The sequence below is a fragment of the Schistocerca gregaria genome, chromosome 2, assembly GCF_023897955.1.
Source record: "Schistocerca gregaria isolate iqSchGreg1 chromosome 2, iqSchGreg1.2, whole genome shotgun sequence".
NCBI classification, from domain to species: Eukaryota; Metazoa; Arthropoda; class Insecta; order Orthoptera; family Acrididae; genus Schistocerca; species Schistocerca gregaria.
Window position 1 is genome coordinate 894007730 of NC_064921.1, and position 25944 is coordinate 894033673.

General features: G+C 43.4%; 1 protein-coding gene and 1 pseudogene across 8 annotated transcripts in view; one reads left to right on the plus strand and one right to left on the minus strand.

Annotated features, from left to right (window-relative positions):
* Positions 1-25944, minus strand: part of LOC126335342 (cryptochrome-1-like) — a 184382-nt gene that overhangs the window by 119837 nt on the left and 38601 nt on the right. The gene's annotated exons all lie outside the window — the stretch shown is intronic.
* On the plus strand, positions 21404-21521 carry LOC126337151 (5S ribosomal RNA; annotated as a pseudogene).

The following is a 25944-nucleotide window of genomic DNA, read 5'->3' on the forward strand; positions in this document are numbered from 1 at the left end:
AAATGCCTGACATTTGGTATTCTCGGCGCACCCTTGACACTGCGGATCACGGAATACTGAATTCTCTAACGATTTCCGAAATGTAATGTCGCATGCGTCTAGCTCCAGCTACCATTCCGCGTTCAAACCCTGTTAATTCCCGTTGTGCACCCATAGCCACGAGGCAACCCTTTTCACATGAATCACCTGAGTGCAAGAGAGACATCTCCGCCAACTCTCTGCCATTTTACACCTTGTGTATGCGATACTACCGCCCTCTGTGAGTGGGCATATAGCTACCCCATGACTTTTGTCACCTCAGTGTGTGTTTGTACTATGTGAATCATCAGGAAATAGCGTCATTCTGTCTTTTTGTATGTCGCACGAGTTTGGCGTGAACATTGAACATTTAATTATGTTTGGTGAAAGTTAGTTTGTCGCTATCCTCCACTACGGAATCAAGCCAAGCGTGAAACTTCCTGGCAAAAAAAAATGAGTCTGAGCACTGTGGGACTAAACTGCTGTAGTCATCAGTCCCCTAGAAATTAGAACTACTTAAACCTAACTAACCTAAGGACATCACACATATCCATGCCCGAAGCAGGATTCGAACCTGCGACCATAGCAGTCGCGCTGTTCCAGACTGTAGCGCCCAGAACCGCTCGGCCACTCGGCCGGCTTTCCTGACATATTAAAACTTTGTGCCGGACCTGCTACGGTCGCAGGTTCGAATCCTGCCTCGGGCATGGCTGTGTGATGTCCTTAGGTTAGTTAGGTTTAAGTAATTCCAAGTCTTAGGGACTGATGACCTCAGGTGTTAAGTCCCACAGTGCTTAGAGCCATTTGAACCATTTGAAAAGAAAACGGTAAACATAGCAAATTAGTTGACTATGCTCGACTTTAGGTTTGTCACCAGTCAGACACTCCTCAAGCGACCCAAATTTGCTTTCTGTAGCTAGCCCATTGACAAATGGACTTTTTATCGATGCCAAGTGTGTTTCATGCACCTACTGAAATTTCTCGGCGCTGCGCCTATTGTACCAAAAACCGCTCGGGCCACTTACAATGTTTTACGCCAAAGTCACTGGAGTTCTATTTTCAGGTCTTCGTATCTTCTAAGTTTATTCAACTGTTTTTCGTTCAGACTTCTGTCGCCTGCAATAGCAATGTCTATCCAAACTTTATTTCTCTCCACGATTGTGTTCCAGCTTTCAGCGAGTTTCTACAGGGAAGTCCCACAGTAGTTTTTCTTGTTTATTTTCGACGATATTGCCTCGTCTTTGATCCCATCAGCTGTTCTCTACTGGCTGACGACATTACTGACAAGTTCCAATGTTTGCGCCACAAGATTGTACCTCTGTTTTGCAATCCGTCTCTACGATTCTTTTTACAACAGCTCACTCTGCACTGTAGACCTTCTGATGATTTCTAACCTCTGGCTTTAATAGCTTTCTACCTTATGGTCCGCTTCTGTACTGCCCGACAAACCGCTCTGTTCTGTTTTCGGTTCCACTGACCAGCCACAACCTGGTTTTTTCAGTGCATACTTCGACTTTTGTCTTCTCCAAGACTGTGATAAGTTTGTTAAAATGGGTAAAACATCAGCTCAGAGGCGTATCGCAAACTGGGATGTAAGTGTGAATACTGTTAGTGTGTTCTGAGATCGCTACGGTGTGGTGTACGCCGTTGTCTGAAAGTAGAGCACAACTGAGGGAAAGAAAATAGAACGAGAGTAAAAAATGCATGTTTCCTCTTAATGAAGGTTTTTATGTTACATTATTTTGCCCACAATATCCTTTTGACTTGTGGTGCGACAAGCAGTGACACAATCTCAGTCTGTTTCTCTGTACTGAATATCTCTCTCTGGTATAAGAATGTAAGAGTCCCTCCACTTGTTGTCCCGTCATCAAACGGACTAAAGAGTGGGGAACAGAATGCTCCGTTAGCGCCTTATTAAACTCACGTCGTAAGCGGCACATAAATATACTAAATGGATTGAAAGCGCATGCGAAAGATCCAAGGAAGCGGTTGTCGGGAGGGGGTAAGGCAATTCCGGTAACTTCCGCTCGTCTCGGACAACAAGATTCTTGTCTCCATCGTGCTGGGGTATGAATGCCATCCGACGGCTACGACAACTTGGACAAAGGCAGGCGTTCTACAATGTCACAACGTGCCCTGCATAACAAAGAAACCCCCTGCCTTCCATCAATCGCGAAGAATACAGACAACGATTAACAGACTACGCACCAATCTACATCAACATCTGCACACGTACTCCGAAAACCACTGTACGATGCATGGCGGAGGGTACATTGTCCAACTACTAGTCATTTCCTCGCCTATTCCATTCACAAATAGAGCGGGGAAAAAACGTCTTTCTAAAAGCCTCTGTAGGAGCCCTGATTTCTCGCATCTTATCTCATTGGCCCTTACACGAAATGTATTTTGGCGGCTGTAGAATCGTTCTGCAGCCGGCCTTAGAACCCGGTTCTCTGAATTTGCGCAATAGTGCCTTGCGGAAAAAGATCGTCTTTCCTCCAAGGATTCCCATTTGAGTTCACGAAGCATCTACGTAATACTTGCGTGCGCACTGGCAACAAATCTAGCAGCCCGCCTCTAAACTGCCTCATGTCTTCCTTTAATCCGACCTGGTGAGGGCACCACGCAGTCGAATAGTACTCAAGAATGAGTGACACAAGCGTTCTACACGCCATCTCCTTTGAGGATGAGCTGCACTTCCCCAAAATACTTCCAATAAAACGAAGTCGAATATTCGCCTTACCTACAATCTACAATCAACCTTAGCCGTGCGGGGTGGCCGCACGGTCCGAGGCGCCATGTCACGGATTGCGCGGACCCTTCCGCCGCAGACTCGGTCCTCCCTCCGGCATGGCTGTGCGTGTGTTGTTCTTAGCATAAGTTAGTTTAAGTAGTGCCTAAGTCTAGGGACCGATGACCGCAGCAGTTTGGTCCCTTAGGAATTCACACACATCCGAACATTTTTTACAACCAACCTGACATGCTCATTGCATTAAACACGCTTTGCAGCGTTAAGCCTAGATATTTACTCGAAGCGACTGCGTCAAGTTGCACCCTTCTAACGCAGTATCTGAATGTTGCATGACCTTTTTCCCTACTCATCCGCCCTAACTTACACTTTTCTACATTTAGAGCAAACTGCCATTCATTTCAGCTACTAGAAATGTCGTCTAAGTCATCCTGTATTTTGTACAGTCATTCAGCGACGACACCTTCCCGAACTTCGCACCGTCCTCAGCAAAACAGTCCATACCGTCCTCAGCAAACAGCTGTAAATTGCTGCTCACCCTGTCCGTCAGGTCATTTATGTATACAGAGAATGAAAACGGTTCAAAAAAATGGTTCAAATGGGTCTGAGCACTATGGGACTTAACATCTATGGTCATCAGTCCCCTAGAACTTAGAACTACTTAAACCTAACTAACCTAAGGACATCACACACATCCATGCCTGAGGCAGGAGCCGAACCTGCGACCGTAGCAGTCGCGGCTCCGAACTGAGCGTCTAGAACCGCTACACCACCGCGGCCGGCAATGAAAACGGTCCTGTCACACCTCCCTGGGGCACTCCTGTCGATATCCCTACCTCCGATTAACACTCGCCATCGAGGTCAACGTACTGGGTTCTATTATTTAAAAAGTCTTCGAGCCACTCACATACTTGGAAACCTAAGCCGTATGCTTGGACCTTCGTAAACGGTCTGCAGTGGGGCACCGTGTCAAATGCTTTCTCGAAATCATCGTGGCAGAGGCACGGACACTCTTTTCACGGGGTGGTCCATTTGTCATGACCGGGCCAAATATCTCACGAAATAAGCGTCTAACGAAAAAATTACAAAGAACGAAACTTATTTAGTTTGAAGGGGGAAAACAGATGGCGCTATGGTTGGCCCGCTAGATGGCGCTGCCATAGGTCAAACGGATATCAACTGCGTTTTTTCAAATAGTAACCCCCATTTTTATTACATATTCGTGTAGTCGTAAAGAAATATGAGTGTTTTAGTTGGGTCACTTTTTCGCTTTGTGATAGATGGCGCTGTGATAGTCACAAACATATGGCTCACAATTTTAGACGAACATTTGGTAACAGGTAGGTTTTTTTAAATTAAAATACAGAACGTATGTGCGTTTGAAACATGTAATTTCGGTTGTTCCAATGTGATACATGTACCTTTGTGAACTTATCATTTCTGAGAACGCATTCTGTTACACTGTGAGTACCTGTAAATACCACATTAGTGCAATAAATGATCAAAATAATGTCCGTCAACCTCAGTGCATTTGGCAATACGTGTAACGACTTTCCTCTCAAGAGCGAGTAGTTCGCCTTCCATAATGTTCGAACATGCATTGACAATGCGCTGACGCATGTTGTCAGGCGTTGTCGGTGGATCACGATAGCTAATATCCTTCAACTTTCCCCATAGCAAATATCCTTCAACTTTCCCCACAGAAAGAATTACGGGGACGTCAGATCCGGTGAACGTGCTCAGATTCGGTGAACGTGCGGGCGATGGTATGGCGCTTCGACGACCAATCCAGCTGTCATGAAATATTCTGTTCAATATCGCTTCAACTGAACGCGAGCTATGTGCCAGACATCCATCATGTTGGAAGTACACCGCCCTTGTAGTAATATCGGCAGAACATTACGTAGGAAATCAGCATACAATGCACCATTTAGACTGCCATCGATAAAATGGGGACCAATTATCCTTCCTCCCATAATGCCGCACCATACATTAAACAGCCAAGTCGCTGATGCTCCACTTATCGCAGCCATCGTGGATTTTCCGTTGCCCAATAGTGCATATTATGCCAGTTTACGTTACCGCTGTTGGTGAATGACACTTCGTCGCTAAATAGAACGCGTGCAAAAAGTCTGTCATCGTCCCGTAATTTCTCTTGTGCCCAGTAACAGAACTATATACGACGTTCAAAATCGCCGCCATGCAATTCCTGCTGCATAGAAATATGGTAGGATGCAATCGATGGTTCAAAAATAGTTCAAATGGCTCTGAGCACTATGGGACTTAACATCTATGGTCATCAGTCCCCTAGACTTAGAACTACTTAAAACTAACTAACCTAATGACAGCAAACAATACCCAGCCATCACGACGCAGAGAAAATCCCTGACCCCGCCGGGAATCGAACCCGGGAACCCGGGCGTGGGAAGCGAGAACGCTACCGCACGACCACGAGGTGCGGGCTGCAATCGATGTTGATGTAGCATTCTCAACACCGACGTTTTTGAGATTCCCGATTCTCGCGCAATTTGTCTGCTACTGATTTGCGGATTAGCCGCGACAGCAGCCAAAACACCTACTTTGGTATCCTCATTTGTTGCAGGTCGTGATTGACGTTTCACACGTGGCTGAATACTTCCTGTTTCCTTAAGTGAACGGTCCTTACACTTGGATGATGTCGTCCAGGATACCGAGCAGCATTCATAGGAACGGTCCGGACACTTGGACGATGTCGTTCAGGATACCGAGCAGCATACATAGCACACGCCCGTTGGCCATTTTGATCACAATAGCCATACGTCAACACGATATCGACCTTTTCCGCAATTGATAAACGGTCCGTTTTAACACAGGTAATTTATCACGAAGCAAATACCGTCCGCGCTGGCGGAATGTTACGTGATACCACGTACTTATACGTTTGTGACTCCCAGTGCCATCTATCACAAAGCGAAAAAAATGGTCCAACTAAAACATTCATATTTCTTTACGTACTACACCAATATGTAATAAAAAAGGGTGTTCCTATTTTTTAAAACAACGCAGTTGATATCCGTTTGCCCTATTGCAGCGCCATCTAGCGGGCCAACCATAGCGCCATTGGTTTCCCCCTTCAAGCTAGACGAGTTTCGTTCTCTGTAGTTCTTTCGTTTGATGCTTATTTCGTGAGATATTTGGCCCGGTCACTATCAATGGGCCACCCTGTAGATGTGGTAAGACTCCATCTCCAAAACGTCATAGTGAAGCAGCTAGGCAAACCGTTCGCCACATTGTCACAGAATGTCACAGTAGGGCACATCGTGGAACATTCAACGATTTCTTGATGGTAACGAAGGAAACAATAGATTATACAGGTTGAACGTTAATAAAACGGACAAACTCCAAGGACAGATTGCTAACTGATAATGGGGGAAGAAAAGTCTATGAACATGTGTCTGGAAATGCGTCGTTGCCACGGTAGATGGGTCTGACGAGTGACAGTTCGTCGGACCACGTGTTGTGTGTTCCTTGTTTGCTGGAGGCTGTGTTATTGACGCAGCGTACTGTAAGCAGCACAATGGTCTACTGTTCACGTCGGAAACGAGCCGAGATGGTGTTTGTGTACGGCGAAGCAGACGGAAACAGTAGAGAGGCAGCACGGCTACATCAAAACAAGTACTCTCACAGACAACAATCACATCACACAACATAAAAGCGCTTATTTTGGCGTTTGTGTGATCGTGGGTCCTTTCAGACAGACGAACGTGCACGGAGGCGGCGGACTGTGCATACACCACATCTGGAGGAGCGGGTCTTACTGTGCGTACACCACATCTGGAGGAGCGGGTCTTACTGTGCGTACACCACATCTGGAGGAGCGGGTCTTACAGGACACTGAGACGAACCCTCCAGGCAAGTGGCCCGTCAGCATGGTGTAACCCAAGTACGATTATGTGTATCCTGCATGACAACCGCTACTATCCCATAGGCTGAACATATGCTGCGACGTGGATGCGATGTTGCTGTGTACTATGTTCCAGTCAGGAATCCGCCCCTGCAGTTTGTCGGTTTTATTAATTTTTTTATCAATTAAATGTCTGTAAATCAGATATGCTACTGTACGTATTTTATTTTATTTTGTGCTTAAAAAGCCATTCGATAAATAAGGAAGTGGGAACAGGACCAGTAAGATGCAAAAATAGTGCTACACTACTGGCCATTAAAATTGCTACACCACGAACATGACGTGTTACAGACGCGAAATTTAACCGACAGGAAGAAGATTCTGTGATATGCAAATGATAACCTTTTCAGAGCATTCACACAAGATTGGCGCCGGTGGCGACACCTGCAACTTGCTGACATGAGGAAAGTCTCCAACCGACTTCTCATATACAAAACAGCAGTTCACCGTCGTTGCCTGGTGAAACGTTGTTGTGGTGCCTCGTGTAAGGAGGAGAAATGCGTACCATCACGCTTCCGACTTTGATAAAGGTCGGATTGTAGCCTATCGCGATTGCGGTTTATCGTATCGCGGCATTGCTGCTCGCGTTGGTCGAGATCCAATGACTGTTAGCAGAATATGGAATCGGTGGGTTCAGGACGGTAATACGCAACGCCGTGCTGGATCCCAACGGCCTCGTATCACTAGCAGTCGAGATGACAGGCATCTTATCCGCATGGCTGTAACGGATCGTGCAACCACGTCTCGATCCCTGAGTCAACAGATGGGGACGTTTGCAAGACATCAACCATCTGCACGAACAGTTCTACAACGTTTGCAGGAGCATTTGCAGGAGCATGGACTATCAGCTCAGAGACCATGGCTGCGGTTACCCTTGACGCTGTATCACAGACAGGAGCGCCTGCGATGGTGTACTCAACAACGAACCTGGGTGCACGAATCGCAAAACGTCATTTTTTTCGGATGAATGCAGTTTCTGTTTACAGCATCATGGTGGTCGCATCCGTGTTTGGAGACATCGCGGTGAACGCACATTAGAAGGGTGTATTCGTCATCGCCATACTGGCGTACCACCCGGCGTGATGGTATGGGGTGCCATTGGTTACACGTCTCGGTCACCTCTTGTTCGCATTGACGGCGCTTTGAACAGTGGGCGTTACATTTCAGATGTGTTACGACCCGTGGCTCTACCCTTTATTCGATCCCCGCGAAACCCTACATTTCAGCAGGATAGTGCACGACCGTATGTTGCAGGTCCTGTACGGGCCTTTCTGGATACAGAAAATGTTCGACTTTTGCCCTGACCAGCACATTCTCCAGATCTCTCACCAATTGAAAACGTCTGCTCAAAGGTGGCCGAGCAACTGGCACGTCACAATACGCCACTCACTACTCTTGATGAATTGTGGTATCGTGTTGAAGCTGTCATGGGCAGCTGTACCTGTATACGCCATCCAATCTCTGTTTGACTCAATGCCCAGGCGTGTCAAGGCCGTTATTACGGCCAGAGGTGGTTGTTCTGGGTACTGATTTCTCAGGATATATGCACCCAAATTGCGTGAAAATGTAATCACATGTCAGTTCTAGTATAATATATTTGTCCAATGAATACCCGTTTATCATCTGCATTTCTTCTTGGTGTAGCAATTTTAATGGCCAGTAGTGTATTTTAATTTTGTGCTTAAAGAAAACCATACGATGGATAAGGAAGTGGGACTAACACAGTAAGATGCAAAAATAGTAGTATGTACTGCGGGAGCATCTTGAGATGTCCACTGTCAGAGGGACGAGAGACACAACGCAGCTCAGTGCGCATGCACAAGACCAATAGCGAAGACCTAGAGGCTAACATCAGCCGTGTCATTGCAGCGTGGTAAGCGAGATAATGTTGGTAGTTCAGACTATAGCTTTGGGGCAACTGACCTGCCTACAAACTGCAGCAACTTACTCGTATGCTGGCAAGCGTGTTGTGAGATTACTTGAGCTCCGTTGTTTATGTCCGACGCGAGAGTGGGACAGAGCAAGGGGGCGGGGGAGTGTGACAGAGAGAGAGAGAGAGAGAGAGAGAGAGATGAAAGAAGAAACTGCGCCCGCCAAGAGTTTACACCGCCCACACAAGTCCCATTAAACACTTGCTGACCAAGTGATATTAAGTATAAAAGTATGGAACGCAGCCAACAGATACTGCCGCATGAGCCGCACGTGTGCCGATGTTTTACGACCGCCAGTGTCATACACAAATCAGTGGATGAATACAGTCTGGGTAATTCCCGTCCCGTTTTACGCAAAAGCTGATTTTCCACGTATTTCAATGTTTATGACTTCATGTGTCGTGCCGTACAATTTATAGGCACAGTCGGTGGTATACGTGGATACTGTCAGCAAAGTGTTGCGAATAGCGTCAGTAGTAAAGAAGTAATAAATTAAGTCGTCATCTCTCGTTGTATTTTCTCCTTTCCCTCAATTGTGCTTTACTTTCAGACGGCGGCGTACACCGCACCGTGGCGGTATGAGGACACACGAACAATATCCACATTTACATTCCAGCTTGGGGACCTGATCCATGAGCTCGATACGCCTCTGAGCTGAAGTTTTACCCATTTTAACAAACTTACCGCAGTCTTGGAGAAGACAGAAGTCAAAGTTTTACCGCATGAGCAGTGAAAACATGCAAGGAATAATTTTTTTTTCCTTTCATTGTTTTGTATATATGTGTGTGTAGCGGGGTGCGTCAGCTTCAAATACCTTCTCTCTAAACTTACTCAGCAGGGTTCTTCGAAATTAATGTCTCCTTCCCTCCAGAGATTCCCACTTGACTTCCGAAACATACCCCTAATACTTGCATGCTGAACGAGTCTACCGGTATCAAATCTACCATACCTTTTCTGAATTGCTTCGATCTCTTCTTTCAGTCCGACATGGTGCAGATACCAAACACTCGAGCAGTACTCAAGAATAGGTCGCACTAGCGTCGTATATGCTGTCTCCTTTACAGACGAACTACACTTTCTAAAATTCTCCCAATAAACCGAAGTCGACCATTCGTCTTCCCTACCACAATCGTCACAACCCGGAGCACTTCGTATCGTTTCGTAATGTTACGCCCAGGTATTTAAACGACGTGACTGTGTCAAGCAGGTCACTTCTAACGCTGTATCCGAATATTACAGGTTTATTTTTCCTATACATCCACATTAACTTACATTATTCTACATTAAGAGCCAGCTACCATTCATTACACCAACTAGATATTTTGCCTAATCATCTTGCATCAACCTAATCACTTATCTTCCACATCTTTCTGTACACCACAGCATCATCAGCGAACAACCGCAGACTGATGCGCACCCTGTCAGTCAGATCATTTATGCACATACAAAATACACTACTGACCATTAAAATTGCTACAACACGAAGATGATGTGCTACAGACGCGAAATTTAACCGACAGGAAGAAGATGCTTTGATATGCAAATGATAACCTTTTCAGAGCATTCACACAAGGTTGGCGTCGGTGGCGACACCAACAACGTGCTAGCATGAGGAAGGTTTCCAACCGATTTCTCATACACAAACAGCGGTTGACCGGCGTTGCCTGGTGAAACGTTCTTGTGATGCCTCGTGTAAGGAGAAGAGAGGCGTACCATCACGTTTCCGACTTTTACAAAGGTCGGATTGTAGCCTATCGCGATTGCGGTTTATAGTACCGCGACATTGCTGCTCGCGTTGGTCGAGATCCAATAGCTGTTAGCAGAATATGGAATCGGTGGGTTCAGGAGGGTAATAAGGAACGCTTTGCTGGATTGTTCTGGGTACTGATTTCTCAGGATCTACGCACCCAAATTGCGTGAAAATGTAATCACATGTCAGTTCTAGTATAATATATTTGTTCAATGAATACCTGTTTATCATCTGCATTTCTTCTTGGTGTAGCAATGTTAATGGCCAATAGTGTAGCAACGGTCCTATCACACTTCCCTGGGGCGCTCCTGACGTTATCCCTGTCTCCGATGAACACTCGACGTCGAGGACCACATACTAGGTTTAATAAGTCTTCGAGCCGGTCACATATCTAGGGGCCTGTTCCATATGCACGTACCGTCGTTAACAGTCTGCACTGCCGAATGCTTTTCGGAAATCTAGAAATATGAAATCTGCGCCTTTTTTCCAGTCGCTTGGTATCTTGCTCTGGTTGAGAGATACGCGATAAATGCAAACTAAGTAAGGGGAAAATGACAAGAGTACTTTTTTGTAAAACCGCATTGGGGTTCCATCCGGATCTGGCGACTTATTTGTTTTAAACTGTTTTTCTACGCCAGGGATGCTTATTACTATGTCATCGATACGGGACTTTTATGCGTTGGTCAAACGACGGTACGGTTGTACGATTCTCCTGCGTCAGCGTTTATTACGTCCAGAGACAAAGGGCAAAGCAAGCAGTGAAACATGTGAATTCATCGAGAAAGGTGAAGATCTAACCTTCATTGAGTAGGATGATACTGTTTTTTTGGGACGGTCGTGGTATTGTGCCGATAAATTAATGGGTGGTGGTAAGATGCCCAACGGGGTTTTCTTGCTCTACAACACCCCGAAGCATTCTGCAAAGACATGGATATGCTGCTTCTTTCGGCTTTTAAGTCGGCTTCACCCCCGTATTCTTCTCACACGGAATCCAATGACTTCGTCCTCTTTCCTCGTGCAAAGAAACCATTGCTTGATAGGCATTTTCAGAACGACCACTTAGTGATTTTCTTGGTGTAGCGTTCCCTATGCAGCCAAAGTTCATTCTCTTACAACCTAGGTATCCATTGTTGTGAACAACGTATCGCATTGTAGGGTAACTATCAGAGGAGGACCAAGTTTTATGGGTGCAGCTCAGTTTTCCTGATTTGATGATAATACATCGTACTCAGTTGTTTCGAGCATCGTAATAGTTTAGGAATTATAGGGCGATAGGACAATTTCGTTAAACGTAATTCACGTAATTATTGCACTTGCAGAAACATAATTGAACTTTGGTTTCTGCATGTTTATACAAACTCCCAAAATCTTCTTTCATTACTTTTCTTGTTCGAACAGGTTTCCCCATATTTGTGCCATTTTCAGTGTGGTCATATGTTACCGAGGAATGAAACTGCACCATGTTTTACAGGTAATTCATAGGTGAAAAACAAGGCATTTTTAATGCATTGTAATCTTTTACCTTAATTTCTATTAGCTTATGCTTTGTAAGAGCCTCATTAAATGGTCAGATAACTTGTCCTCAGCAACAACGTTTTCTCTGACGGTAGTTGGAGACATTTAGCGATAGCATATTGTGAGTACGAACGGCTTAACAACGTTATCCATTACGGATTATGTTGAGACTGTTAATTGCAAAGGAAAATATACATAATTCTGCGTCATTTACAAAGCTCTTACTTCAACCACTGAGCGTTTCGAATGTTAAGCCATCATCATCAGGTGGAGGAGAATTTTTACGTAGAGGTCGCTGCTTGCAGTAGGATGTGAGATGGCCATGACGTTTGATGCGGTCTGACGTGAAATCTCGCGTAATCTTCTCATTGTATCCGAATCACACGGTGTTATGGTTCGAGCACAAAGAAGTCACCGATCACAACTTCCTATGATTAATGAGCTGCACAGTGAGAAGCCTACGTGATTTTCCAACATGTGGAAGCAGCATGAAGTAGAATCTCACGATAAATCCGATGCCTCTGTGATATCATGCATTGACTACTGTACACCTTTCTTGTAGCTAGAGGAGGCTACACGGCTTACTTAAATTTTGTTCTTCGTGACATTCTACCTAGAGATGATGGATCCTATGACAACAAAATACAGTGCGCAAACTTTAATTATTTAGTGTATGCAAGTACATATCGAATTCACAGTAATATTTACATAATGAAGTACAACAGGAATATGCAAGAGCTCTGGTGCCAGTTGATCTTACAGAGTGATGTCAAGAGAGAGTGTTGTTGTTGTTGTTGTCGTCTTGTATAATTTACAGTCAGATACTAAATTTTAAACTAATATGTTGTTGTTGTGGTCTTCAGTCCTAAGACTGGTTTGTTGCAGCTCTCCATGCTACTCTATCCTGTGCAAGCTGCTTCATCTCCCAGTACCTACTGCAACCTACATCCTTCTGAATCTGCTTAGTGTATTCATCTCTTGGTATCCCTCTACGATTTTTACCCTCCACGCTGCCCTCCAATGCTAAATTTGTGATCCCTTGATGCCTCAAAACATGTCCTACCAACCGATCCCTTCTTCTAGTCAAGTTGTGCCACAAACTTCTCTTCTCCCCAATCCTATTCAATACCTCCTCATTAGTTACGTGATCTATCCACCTTATCTTCAGTATTCTTCTGTAGCACCACATTTCGAAAGCTTCTATTCTCTTCTTGTCCAAACTAGTTATCGTCCATGTTTCACTTCCATACATGGCTACACTCCAAACAAATACTTTCATAAGCGACTTCCTGATACATAAATCTATATTCGATGTTAACAAATTTCTCTTCTTGAGAAACGCTTTCCTTGCCATTGCCAGTCTACATTTTATATCCTCTCTACTTCGACCATCATCAGTTATTTTACTTCCTAAATAGCAAAACTCCTTTACTACTTTAAGTGTCTCATTTCCTAATCTAATTCCCTCAGCATCACCCGATTTAATTTTACTACATTCCATTATCCTCGTTTTGCTTTTGTTGATGTTCATCTTATATCCTCCTTTCAAGACCCTGTCCATTCCGTTCAACTGCTCTTCCAAGTCCTTTGCCGTCTCTGACAGAATTACAATGTCATCGGCGAACCTCAAAGTTTTTATTTCTTCTCCATGAATTTTAATACCTACTCCAAATTTTTCTTTTGTTTCCTTTACTGCTTGCTCAATATACACATTGAATAATATCGGGGAGAGGCTACAACCCTGTCTCACTCCTTTCCCAACCACTGCTTCCCTTTCATGCCCCTCGACTCTTATGACTGCCATCTGGTTTCTGTACAAATTATAAATAGCCTTTAGCTCCCTGTATTTTACCCCTGCCACCTTCAGAATTTGAAAGAGTATTCCAGTCAACATTGTCAAAAGCTTTCTGTAAGTCTACAAATGCTAGAAACGTAGGTTTGCCTTTTCTTAATCTTTCTTCTAAGATAAGTCGTAAGGTCAGTATTGCCTCACGTGTTCCAACATTTCGACGGAATCCAAACTGATCCTCCCCAAGGTCCGCATCTACCAGTTTTTCCATTCGTCTGTAAAGAATTCGCGTTAGTATTTTGCAGCTGTGACTTATTAAACTGATAGTTCGGTAATTTTCACATCTGTCAGCACCTGCTTTCTTTGGGATTGGAATTATTATATTCTTCTTGAAGTCTGAGGGTATTTCACCTGTCTCATACATCTTGCTCACCAGCTGGTAGAGTTTTGTCATGACTGGCTCTCCCAAGGCCGTCAGTAGTTCTAATAGAATGTTGTCTACTCCGGGGGCCTTGTTTCGACTCAGGTCTTTCAGTGCTCTGTCAAACTCTTCACGCAGTATCTTACCTCCCATTTCGTCTTCATCTACATCCTCTTCCATTTTCATAATATTGTCCTCAAGTACATCGCCCTTGTATAAACCTTCCATATACTCCTTCCACCTTTCTGCCTTCCCTTCTTTGCTTAGAACTGGATTGCCATCTGAGCTCTTGATATTCATACACGTGGTTCTCTTCTCTCCAAAGGTCTCTTTAATTTTCCTGTAGGCAGTATCTATCTTACCCCTAGTGAGATAAGCTTCTACATCCTTACATTTGTCCTCTAGCCATCCCTGCTTAGCCATTTTGCACTTCCTGTCGATCTCATTTTTGAGATGTTTGTATTCCTTTTTGCCTGCTTCATTTACTGCATTTTTATATTTTCTCCTTTCATCAATTAAATTCAATATTTCTTCTGTTACCCAAGGATTTCTAGCAACCCTCGTCTTTTTACCTACTTTATCCTCTGCTGCCTTCACTACTTCATCCCTCAGAGCTACCCATTCTTCTTCAACTGTGTTTCTTTCCCCCATTGCTGCCAATTGTTCCCTTATGCTCTCCTTGAAACTCTGTACAACCTCTGGTTCTTTCAGCTTATCCAGATCCCATGTCCTTAAATTCCCACCTTTTTGCAGTTTCTTCAGTTTTAACCTACAGGTCATAACCAATAGATTGTGGTCAGAGTCCACATCTGCCCCTGGAAATGTCCTACAATTTAAAACCTGATTCCTAAATCTCTGTCTTACCATTATATAATCTATCTGATACCTTTTAGTATCTCCAGGATTCTTCCACGTATACAACCTTCTTTTATGGTTCTTGAACCAAGTGTTAGCTATGATTAAGTTATGCTCTGTGCAAAATTCTACCAGACGGCTTCCTCTTTCATTTCTTAGCCCCAATCCATAATCACCTACTATGTTTCCTTCTCTCCCTTGTCCTACTGACGAATTCCAGTCACCCATGACTATTAAATTTTCGTCTCCCTTCACTACCTGAATAATTTCTTTTATCTCATCATACATTTCATCAATTTCTTCATCATCTGCAGAGCTAGTTGGCATATAAACTTGTACTACTGTCGTAGGCATGGGCTTTGTGTCTATCTTGGCCACAATAATGCGTTCACTATGCTGTTTGTAGTAGCTTACCCGCATTCCTACTTTCCTATTCATTATTAAACCTACTCCTGCATTACCCCTATTTGATTTTGTATTTATAACCCTGTATTCACCTGACCAAAAGTCTTGTTCCTCCTGCCACCGAACTTCACTAATTCCCACTATATCTAACTTTAACCTATCCATTTCCCTTTTTAAATTTTCTAACCTACCTGCCCGATTAAGGGATCTGACAATCAACGCTCCAATCCGTAGAATGCCAGTTTTCTTTCTCCTGATAACGACGTCCTCCTGAGTAGTCCCCGCCCGGAGATCCGAATGGGGGACTATTTTACCTCCGGAATATTTTACCCAAGAGGACGTCATCATCATTTAATCATACAGTAAAGCTGTATGTCCTCGGGATAAATTACGGCTGTAGTTTGCCCTTGTTTTCAGCCGTTCGCAGTACCAGCACAGCTAGGCCGTTTTGGTTAATGTTGCAAGGCCAGATCAGTCAATCATCCAGACTGTTGCCCCTGCAACTACTGAAAAGGCTGCTGCCCCTCTTCAGGAACCACATGTTTGTCTGGCCTCTCAACAGATACCCCTCCGTTGTGGTTGCACCTACGGTACGGCCATCTGTATCGCTGAGGCACGCAAGCCTCCCCACCAACGGCAAGGTCCATGGTTCCATTCTAAAAGGAGACATTTATGATATCCATCCAGTCTCCACTGAAACGTCTCTTGGGACAGTCCTCTACATATCAATGGTGTGCGCTGAAGCTTCACAGTCACATAATAGCGTATCAGGGAGAACCCATTTGTACATGAAGGACTCAGTTCTTCTGCGTCCACATCAGCTGACACCAGGTTCTTCTAGAAATCTGCAAGTCTGATATGTAGTGTCTCGAGGCCATGACTGCGTACGCTGCTGTTGGTTTTCCACATTTCTTTCCGCACATCTTCATTCTTCACTGATTGCTTTTCATGAGCTGTCCAGAATGTTTTCCTTGACTTGCGACGCATGCTGGGTGGACTGAGCGAAGTTTGCTGGACAGGTAGCCTTTGGGAAAACTCTTAAGTCCTACTCTCGGGGGACTGCTTGTTGTGGTCTCAAATGTGATGGAACGATGTTACTGAGAGCAGACAGCCAAGATAGAGGAGTTGATCTCAAGTTGCCTATTATGAGTCTCATGGCTTCGTTCAGATGACCAACCAGCTTACCGACATGCCCAATCTCGTACCATACTGATGCGCAATAATCAGCCACAGAATATACAAGAGACAAGGCGGCCGTACGAAGTTCCAGCTAGTTTCCGGATTATCTTGTTCCTAGTCTTTAACTTTTCTGAATGTGACGTGGTCGAATGGCAGTAGTCGATCCGATGTGATTCTGAGATTCCAAGGGTGAGGGTTATTCTTAACTGTTTTCTTATGGAAGGTGACATTTAGCGACTGGTGTGCTAAGCGGTTGTTAATGTGAAAAGCTTTCACTGCAGTTTTCGTGCTATAATAATCACAAAGTACTTTCAGGTCTGTAGTCAAATTAAATCGGGTGTTGCTGAGGCAATAAATAAGGTAATGAGACGATTAAATTAGTAAAAGAGTTTTGCAATTGGGGGAGCAAAATAACTAATGATGGTCGAAGAAAAGAGGACATAAAATGTAGACTGGAAATGGCAAGGAAAGCGTTTCTCAAGAAGAGAAATTTGTTAACATCGAATATAGATTTATGTATCAGGAAGTCGCTTATGAAAGTATTTGTTTGGAGTGTAGCCATGTATGGAAGTGAAACGTGGACGATAAATAGAAGAGAATAGAAGCTTTCGAAATGTGGTGCTACAGAATACTGCTGAAGGTTAGATGGGTAGATCGCATAATTATGAGGAGGTATTGAGTAGAATTGGGGAGAAGAGAAATTTATGGCACAACTTGACAAGAAGAAGGGATCGGTTGGTAGGACATCTTCTGAGGCATCAAGGGATCACCGATTTAGTATTGGAGGGCAGCGTGGAAGGTGAAAATCGTAGAGGGAGACCAAGAGATGAATAAACTAAACAGATTCAGAAGGATGTAGGTTGCAGTAGGTACTGGGAGATGAAGCAGCTTGCATAGGATAGAGTAGCATGGTCAGCTGCACCAAACCAGTCTCTGGACTGAAGACCACAACAACAACAACAACTTTCAGGTCTAGTGTGAGCACTTTTTCTCCATCCTCTAGGTGCTTGCTTCGAAATGCAATCTGCTTAGAAGAATTTCTTGGATATAGTTTTCGGCATATCATTTATATACAGGTTGAACAACAGTGGAGCCAGAACAGATCCTTGCGGTAAACCGTTCTGTATGCGACTTGCTCGTTTTGGCTTAATGTGTGAATATAACTTCATTCATATGAGATCATTATTAGAATATTTGAGTTTTTCACTGGGCTCATTATTAAAAATATTTTAATTTTTCTTTTACCACTAGTGAAGATATTCAAAATAAAACACATTCTTTTCTTGGGAACGTTCAAACACGAGTCTGATTTATCATGTGCAAGAAACCATAAATCTGCAGCGAACTGTAGTAATCGACAGGAACTGACGCGATATACTGAGAATTAGGCATACATTGTTACGAAATGTTTCAGCTGTTCTGCATTCTCTTGTGCACAAGTTACAAGTGTAGTTGAAACGTACACTGATTCTGTCGTAACTAAATTGCTTGGCCTTCGTTCAAGTTACAATATCGTACAGCTGTTTTCAGAAAAAAAAATGAGTGACGGACTGATAAGCATGTGTTGCGTTCGGAAATTTCATCACACTGCTTAGAGCACCGTGCTCATCTTCAGGAGAGGCAGAGTTCAGACCGCCGTCCGGTTATCTTCATGCATCGAATAAACTTCGAAATAGAAGTAGTTTTATTTCATCAAAGAAGAAGATTTTAGTTAAACATTATTATTTTTATTTATTTATTCTATACAAAAAAGAATACATCGTGAAGAAAACAATTCCACTCAAAAAATTTGTTCGCTAAATAAAAAAATGAAAAACAAAAGCAAAAAGGCAGCATGCATAGTTTTCCGTGGTTTCTCTAACATCACACCAGACGAATGGCGATTTATTCCTCCCACACGGCCAATTCCTTTGCCCATCCAGTAGCAAGGTGTTTTATCGTTTCTAATAATTCCGCCGCTCTCAAAGATAAGTTACAGTCGGATACTCCTGTAACAAGAGAAAATACCAAACCAGCACAAATTAGTCGAATAAAAATGTTTTTATATGCAACAATTTTCTGGAGTAATCCCGTCTTCAGACGGAGTTGCACATTATTAAGGCAATTCTATTCGTCTATCATGAAGTGCCAGTGTCATTTTATTTAAGGGGACCATACCCTGCCTATCCAACCCTTGTTAATTTAGGGAAATATTTGACCCATTTCTGAAAAAACTATTTGATCCAGGACCTTAATATTTTTACTGTATGTTACATGATGCTAATAGAGTCAAATGTACCTAAATTTACTTTATCCATTTTATAGTTAGTAAGAAATACTTTTTTAAATTTATTAACAAAAAGAATTAAGTTTTTCTGCAGAAAATATTTTTTTTTAACTTCCTAATGGGGGAGTATTAATGAATGTAGTATAAGAGGCGGCTTTTTATCTTATACAGGGTCTCTGAAAATTTCATTCATTTATCTATGATAGGATATAATGAGGCATATGTACCGAAAATTTTAGTTTTGGGGTAATTGACTTTAAAGAAAAACTTTTGAAATTTGTTACTTACAGTTAATTAAAACTGTCCTGCTGCATATGATGGCCCTTCTTTGGCCTCTAGCAGGTCTTCCAGCTTCTTTTTCACCTTCCTGGATGTTTGTTTTGCTTTCTTGGCCATATTAGATGCAGACTTGTTTGCATCAGCTATCGTCATTTAATGACAATGTTGCAGCCCAGTGATCATATTTTCACCAGGATTAATTCCCAGCTTTTTCAGTACCCAACACTTTCCAACATTACCACCACTGAATGTAATAACATCATCATGAACTCGTAGTTTCATTGTATGCATGCCTACAAATACAGTTTTAGGAAAGCAGTTCCAAATTATGCTGCTGAAATATTCATTTGGGTTCTGTATCTGCCCATGCAGACATTTCCTTAGAAGGTCAGAATGAGCCAAGTCTCTGAAAATAGGTTTAATTGCTGTAATAACAGCAGCAGGAAGAGAATACTGGTGAGAATAAGATTCTCCAGTTGCCTGTGTCCTATTGTATTTGAACCAAGAATTTTCTCCTGATGGACACAATCCATGACACGGCTCATCATCAGCAGAGGACTTATGGAAGAATATGGCCCAAACATCACTCTTCATTGCCTCCAGATTTTCTTTATTTCTCCTAATAGACTGCAAGTTTTGTATAACAACTACTCGCATTCAAACTTGAAAAAACTAACCGCGTGTTTGAAAGCGTGTTGTTTACAAACAGCAGAAACAAAAGAAGACTGACCGTTGCATTCCAAGGACAGCCAACACACTCAGGAGTAAAAAAAAACCCTTACGTGCAATGTAGGGGATATAAAGATCTAAAATATATATGCACAAAAGTGGGCGTGGCACAAAACCACACGTGGTAGGAAAACGCTCTTTAAAAGCTCGAAAAAAAATTTTTTTTCAGCAAACTCCTTTTCAAAGAACTTAAATAAAACCTTAATCTATCGAAATATGATGAAAACCGAAAATCGATTTTTTTCGAGTTGAACCACGGTGTGGTCCCCTTAAAAACTATCCATCGCCACCTAAAGATGTATTTAGATCTAAAATTAGTTAAACATGAATATTTCGTACACTCTAAGAACTGTATCTGGTAGCAGTTCATTTTTGTTTTCCTGTATTACTATATAGTTAGAGAGTTTCGAATCAATCGTGAATGAAAAATATCTGCAAACTGAATTTTCGCTCTGCAGCGGAGTGCATGCTGATTTGAAACTCTTCAGCTGATTAAAATTGTGTGCCGGGCTGGCACTCGAATCTGGGACATTTCCTTTCGCCAGCAAGTGCTCTACAGACTGAGGTACCCAAGCACGACTCATGACCCGTCACCAGAGATGTAATTCCTCCAGTGCGTCTTTTCCTGCCTTGCAAGCTGGCGGAAGTAAAGCTGTGAGGACGGATCGCAGGTATCGCTTGGGTAGGTCAGCCCGTAGAGCACCTGCTGGCGAAAGGGAAAAGTCGCTGCTTCGAGTCCCAGGATGGCACACAGTTTTGATCTGTTACGAAGTCTTAAATAAGTGTTCACTCCGCTACAGGGTGAAGCCATTTACCCGCAATATCCTATCTTCCAGGAGAGCTAGTCCCACTAAGTATACAGGAGAACTAGTGTGAGCTTGGAAAGCAGGAGAAGAAGTACCGCCGGAAGTAAAGCTGTGAAAGTAAGTCGTGCTTGGATAGCTCAGTCGACAGAGCACTCGCTCGCTAAAGGCAAAGGTCCCAGGTTCGCGACTGTATCTGACACACTGTTTTATTCAGCTACGAAGTTTCAATGAAAATTATGTTCAAAGTGTCTGATTACTGACAAATACCAGACCAAGAATACAAGCATCCCTCTGTGGTCCACTCGAAATTTAGACGGAAGTCAAACCTCCATTCTGGAACATTGCACTGCAGCCCACTGCAAAACAGAACATCAATTGGCTTCAAACCCACTATTCTATGTGCACCAACTCTCATCAAACGAAGGGATCTTTGTTTCCAATTTCCTTCTGGCTACTGCTGCATATGGACGCGTCAGTGGCATCACTTGGCCACAGACAGGAGTTAAGTGGTTTGCAACGCAGTTATAATTCAGCATGTACACAATGAACGTTCGACAGCGACTAACTAATCCTAAAAATATAACTGGTACTGTATGGCGTCCAATACTTAATGATTACTTCGATTTTCTAACTGACTATAGCCCTTAAGCAGTCAAACTAAAATTTCTCTCAAATATTGTTTCTACTGATGGCCAAAGTAATAAATTTATGTGGATATGAATCGCGAAAAAACACTGGGACTTTTATGTCATGGTTTTAAACCGGCCGGGAAACGGCCTAGCCGCAGTGGATACACCGGTTCCCGTCCGATCACCGAAGTTAAGCGCTGTCGGGCGTGGCCGGCACTTGGATGGGTGACCATCCGGGCCGCCATGCGCTGTTGCCGTTTTTCGGGGTGCACTCAGCCTCGTCATGCCAATTGAGGAGCTACTCGACCGAGTAGTAGCTGCTCCGGTCACAGAAAAGCATCGTAACGACCGGCAGAGTGGTGTGCTAACCACACGCCCCTCATATCCACAGGATGACACGGCGGTCGGATGGCACCGATGGGCCACTTGTGACCTGAAGACGGAGTGGTTTAATTCAGTTGTTCACAGTAACGAAATCTATCAGTTAATAAGGATGAAGCGAATTTTCAATACATGGGCATTTTGCCTTTCATTCAATAACGCGAAATTTAAGTAATGAATGAGGCAATAATACTACTATTTGCAAATAAGAAAGCACAGCTCCTCGACTTTTATACCGAAACAACCGAGACCACATTACTCGGTTTCAGGAAAGTTACAGGATCGTAATTTAAGTTAGATTGTCGGGCGTCAAGCAATGTTGTCATATACTTCCACAGCTTGGATTCATAGGCGATTTAAATTTGTCCCTGCGTGCAAATGATATTTTTCTCTCAACTAGGTGGCTCCCAAACCAAAATGTCGATCAGATCAACAAATTACATTTTTGCACTATGGGACTTAACATCGGACGTCATCAGTCCCCTAGAACTTAGAACTACTTAAACCTAACTAATCTAAGGACATCACACACATCTATGCTCGAGGCAAGATTCGAACCAGACTGAAGCGCCTAGAACCGCTCGGCCACACCGGCCGGCGCGAATTGATTTATGGGGGTTATGTACAGACGGACGCTTCTCCTGCTAGAAACTCCACGTGATACACAAATCGTACCTAATACTCTGTTGAGAAATGATTGTTTGGCTCTGGAATTTTTACCAGTTTTTGGCTTAGCTGGTCTTGCTACTGATCGACGAAGTCAAGAAAGGCGAAAACAGTCGTCGCTTATCGCCGAAGATACCGCCGGTCACGAGACGTTGGCAGCTGATACACATGACGCAACGACGCGCCGCCTGCGGCACGTAAATAGCTGTGCAGCGTCAAACATGCTAAATCAGCATGTTTGATCACAGTCAAGTGTTTGAACGGCGACAGCTTTACAGCTACGTTCAGAGAGGGTTCTGCAGATATGTTTGCAACCAAAAATGTGAAGAATTTGCGGTACCAAAAGTGGTTACTGACTGCCCCTTTTTAGTGCAATTTTGTAAGCCAAAATAATCATTACAAGGAGGACCATCAAAATTGCTGAAGGATCTTAAAAGAGCAGCGATCACGATTCAGTAGAAGAAGGAGCTGCATTAATAACGTAATCAGCTTAAAGCAAGTTATTGAAAGACACAAGGAGTACGCTAAGTAAATAATCTTCGTTGACTGCATTATATCTTTTGATCTTGCTAAAAGAAGCAAGCTCTTCCAGGTGCTTGACAATATGGGTTTCTCTAGACATTTCATAGAAGCCATACAAATATGTAACAAGATCACATACATATTCACTATGACACAGAACTGCAGCGCTATGCCGCTGATAAAACAAAATACAATTACGACACTCTTATGTTTCATTAAGAAGAAGTAGGTCTTGTACAATAGCTGGTGCGGGAAACACGTATATTTTATTAACTGGTACACCGCCATATTTGATGTTATATAAGAACACTGCGAATTGCAATCTCACTAGGCACTCGACTCTGTAAAGATTCTATATTTGTGAAAGGAAGTTGAATTATTTAACTGCTTATTCGTTGAATGTATCTGATTTAAGTAACTGTGTAAACTTTTTGATGTTTAGTAGACAGTCACCTCTGTACGACGTATTGACATGGCTGGCAAATTACTCTAATATTGAGATTTTGAGTCCGCACCTACCGCAGCAGTCTTTGGAAACGATTTAAATACGAAGTCCGATTATTTGAGTTACATTTCACGGTTAACTACGAATAACATTGCATTTATGAAAAAGGCATTGTCAAGTGTCTGATACCAAATAATTAAACGTCCACGTTCTAGATAAGCAAATATTAATAACAACCAATCACTATCATACATATACAATAATTCATATTTTATTTTATTTTATAAAAGGGCAGTGCATTGGTGGAGCTATCGTTTGTTCTCTGGTGATGCAAAAGAAAAGGTTTCCGACCTGACTACGGCCGCACGAAGGGAATTAACAAACTTTGGACGTGGAATGGTAGACTCATGCGGCATTCCATTTCGGAAACCATTAAGGAACTCAGTATTCCGAGATCAACAGTGTCAAGAGTGTGCCGAGAATACCAAAATTCAGAAATTTCCTCTCAACACGGAGAGCACAGTGTCCGATGGCATCGACTAAACGACCGAGAGCAGCGGCGTCTGCGTAGAGTGGTCGTTGCTAACAGACAAGCGACAATGAGTGAAATAATCGCAGAAATGTTCGAGAATAATGTCTTTTCTGGAGACTAGAAATCTACTCTGTAGGAATCAGCATGGGTTTCGAAAAAGACGGCCGTGTGAAACCCAGCTCGCGCTATTCGTCCACGAGACTCAGAGGGCCTTAGACACGGGTTCACAGGTAGATGCCGTGTTTCTTGACTTCCGCAAGGCGTTTGAAACAGTTCCCCACAGTCGTTTAATGAACAAAGTAAGAGCATACGGACTATCAGATCAATTGTGTGATTGGATTGAGGAGTTCCTAGATAACAGAACGCAGCATGTTATTCTCAATGGAGAGAAGTCTTCCGAAGTAAGAGTGATTTCAGGTGTGCCGCAGGGGAGTGTCATAGGACCGTTGCTATTCACAATATACATAAATGACCTGGTGGATGACATCGGAAGTTCACTGAGGCTTTTTGCAGATGATGCTGTGGTGTATCGAGAGGTTGCAACAATGGAAAATTGTACTGAAATGCAGGAGGATCTGCAACGAATTGACGCTTGGTGCACGGAATGGCAACTGAATCTCAATGTAGACAAGTGTAATGTGATGCGAATACATAGAAAGATAGGTCCCTTATCATTTAGCTACAAAATAGCAGGTCAGCAACTGGAAGCAGTTAATTCCATAAATTATCTGGGAGTACGCATTAGGAGTGATTTAAAATGGAATGATCATATAAAGTTGATCGTCGGTAAAGCAGATGCCAGACAGATTCATTGGAAGAATCCTAAGGAAATGCAATCCGACAACAAAGGAAGTAGGTTACAGTATGCTTGTTCGCCCACTGCTTGAATACTGCTCAGCAGTGTGGGATCCGCACCAGATAGGGTTGATAGAAGAGATAGAGAAGATCCAACGGAGAGCAGCGCGCTTCGTTACAGGATCATTTAGTAATCGCGAAAGCGTTACGGAGATGATAGATAAGCTCCAGTGGAAGACTCTGCAGGAGAGACGCTCAGTAGCTCGGTACGGGCTTTTGTTAAAGTTTCGAGAACATACCTTCACCGAAGAGTCAAGCAGTATATTGCTCCCTCCTACGTATATCTCGCGAAGAGACCATGAGGATAAAATCAGAGAGATTAGAGCCCACACAGAAGCATACCGACAATCCTTCTTTCCACGTACAATACAAGACTGGAATAGAAGGGAGAACCGATAGAGGTACTCAGGGTACCCCACACACCGTCAGGTGGCTTGCGGAGTATGGATGTAGATGTAGAAATCAATGCGAGACGTACGACGAACGTATCCGCTGGGCGAAATTTGTCGTTAATGAGACCAGTGCGGCGAAATTTGGCGTTAACGAGCTATGGCGCATACGACCGATGCGAGTGCCTTTGTTAATAGCACGACATCATATCAGCGCTTCTCCTGGGCTCGTGGCCATATCGGTTGGACCCTAGACGATTGGAAACCCGTGGCCTGGTCAGATGAGTCCCAATTTCAGTTAGTAACAGCTGATGGTAGGGTTCGAGTGTTGTGCAGATCCCACGAAGCCTTGGATGCAAGCTGTCAACAAAGCACTGCAGAAACTGGCGGTGGCTCCATAATGGTATAGGCTGCTTTTACACGGAATTGACTAGGTCCTTTGGTCCAGCTGACTGGAAATGGTTATGTCCGGCTACCTGGAGGTCATTTGCAGCTATTCAAGGACGGAATTTTTTATGGATGACAGTACCCCATTTCAACGGGCCACAGCTGTTCGCGATTGGTTTGAGTAATATTCTGGATAGTTCGAACGAATGGTTTGGCCACCCAGATCGCCCGACATGAATCTCATCGAACATTTGTGGGACTTAATCGAGAGGTCAGTTTGTATTAAAAAAAAAACCTGAACTGGCAACACTTTCAAATTATGGACGAGTGTAGAGACAGCCTGGCGGAATGCTTCTGCAGGGGACTTTCATCCAGTTGTTGAGTCCATGCGGCGTCGAGTTGCTCCAAAATGCAAACTAATAATCTACTAACAAACGAACTTAGACCGTGTAGTTCACAACTGACAGACGAGGAGAAACGGTGGTTAATGCTCAGAGACACCA